This window comes from Macrotis lagotis, chromosome 5 (assembly GCF_037893015.1).
Source record: "Macrotis lagotis isolate mMagLag1 chromosome 5, bilby.v1.9.chrom.fasta, whole genome shotgun sequence".
In the NCBI taxonomy this organism is placed as follows: Eukaryota; Metazoa; Chordata; class Mammalia; order Peramelemorphia; family Peramelidae; genus Macrotis; species Macrotis lagotis.
Genome location: NC_133662.1, coordinates 151891951 through 151894230, shown reverse-complemented (window position 1 = coordinate 151894230; position 2280 = coordinate 151891951). Strand labels below are relative to the sequence as shown.

General features: G+C 37.0%; 1 pseudogene; it reads right to left on the bottom strand.

Annotated features, from left to right (window-relative positions):
• Positions 1–205: 205 nt before the first annotated feature.
• Positions 206–1109, bottom strand: LOC141489413 (small ribosomal subunit protein uS2 pseudogene; annotated as a pseudogene).
• Between the last annotated feature and the right edge of the window lie 1171 nt (positions 1110–2280).

Genomic DNA, 2280 nt, shown 5'->3' with positions numbered 1-2280 from the left:
CTTAATCTTATGAGGTGGTACCTCAGAGTTGTTTCAATTTGTGTTTCTCTAATCAATAGATATTTAGATCATTTTATTTATTTATTTATTTATTTATTTTGTTAAGAAACCAATGTTTATTTTCCAACCGTATTTTTCCAACACGATTAGAGCATCTGGGTAAAACTTAGGACCACTCTGTGGTAGTTCCTACCCATTCAGTGGCCTAAGCAGTAGGAGCTGCAGAGCAGTTCTTAGTAGCCGGCTGAGCACTCCAACCTTCAGTAGGGACCTGCTGAATGGGCACAGATGGAACCTGGACGCCCTCAGACCAATCAGCCACCTCTGGCTGAGCAGCAGTGAATTCTGGGGCAGGTGCAGTCCAATCACCCTGAAATTCCTCCTTTGTCACTGCCTTCTCAGCTGCGTCCTGCTCTTCCTTTTCAATCACCTCTGGATCTCTGTAGAAATAAAGATCAGGCATGACCTCCCATGGGTGCTCACGGGAGATTGTACCACGCATCCACAGGACTTCTTGGGCCAGCATCCACCACATCAGACCCACTGAGTGAGCTCCCTTGTTACATGGAATGGCAATGTCCACATAGTGAAATGGGGAGTCTGTGTTGCACAGTGCAATGGTTGGAAGGTTAACATAGGATGCTTCAGTCAAAGGTTGATGATCTGCGCGAGGATCAGTGACTACCAAGAGGCAAGGCTTCCTGAAAGCTGCCTGGATCTGGTTAGTGAAGGTGCCCGGGGTGAAGCGTTGAGCAATAGGTGTGGCGCCAGTGGCAGCAGCAAATTTCAGAACAGCTCTCTGGCCAGTGTTTCTGGATGAGATGACACTAACATCAGCTGGATTTTCAATGGCAACAATGGCACAAGCTGCCAGCAGAAGCTTTTCCCAAGTTCTTTTCAAATTAATGATATAGATGCCATCACTCTTCCTTTTGTAGATATACTGTTCCATCTGGAAGTCCAAATTGGTGCCACCCAAATGGGTGCCCGCAGGGAGGAATTTGAGGACATCCTCCTCCTTCATCTGCAAGACATCCAGGGCTCCCGACATTGTGAAAGTTTCCCTTGAAAGTTACGACGGAAACCGTGAACAACGCCGTATGGACCCCTCTTCTGGGCAACGCAGAAAAGCTAGATCATTTTAAATGTGACTATTGATAGCTTAAATTTCTTTTTCTGAAAACTACCTGTTTTTATCATTTGATTATTTGACCAACTAGGGAATGGGTCTTAAATTTTATTAAGTTTATTAAGTTTTTTCTATATCTGAGAAATTAATCCTTTAACAGAGAAATGTTTTTATAAATTTTCCCATTTCCTATTTTCATTCTAATTTTGCATTTATTAGTTTTTCTTGTGTGAAAAACCTTTTAATTTCATGCACTCAAATTATGTACTATACTTCCTGTAATCCTCTCTGTCTCTTGTTTGATTATAAATACTTCCTCTATCCATAGATCTAATAGGTATCTCTAATTTTTCCGTGTACACCTTATTTACTTAAAATTGAACATTTTATGGCAAATCATTTATCCATTTTGATCCTATCATGATATATGTTGTGAGATATTGGAATATGCTGAACTTCTGTTAAACTTCTCTTGTTTTCCTAGCAATTTTTGTCAAATGGAAGCTGTTGCCCAAAAAAATGTGGGTCTTTTGGTTTATCAACTCTAGATGATGATAATAATTTACAATTGTTAATTATATTGTATGGTAATACAATCTATCTACATGATCTACAATTGTATTTCTTAGTCACTACTAGAATATTTTTATGATTCTTTGTAATATAATTTGAGATCTGGTATTGCTCAGCTATCTTCCTTCATTTTTTCTTCTGTATTGATTACTTTGATATGTGGACAGTTTATATTTTTGTAAATATTCAATTTATATTAGCAGTTTTAGTGGCTTATAATTGATAAAAATCATAAAAGATACATGGATTACCATTCCCTTATGAAAAATTCAAAAGTTTAATCTTATTGAATCTACAATCATAAGGATTTCTCTTTCACATTTACCTTTTAATGCTTCCTTTGAGTTTTATGTTGGAAAGTCAAATTGTCTATTGAAATTCAATCTATTCTAATCTTTTAATCAAGAGTACTTCAAAATTCTCTATTTTATGAAATATTCATTTTCCTTGGATTATATTCAAATTAATTGGGTATGCTATTCTTAATTATAATACTCAATCTTTTACCCTCAGAATACTATATTGCAAGTCCTACTCACTCTTTAGGGTAGTAGCTGCTAAATACTGTGTGGTCGAGT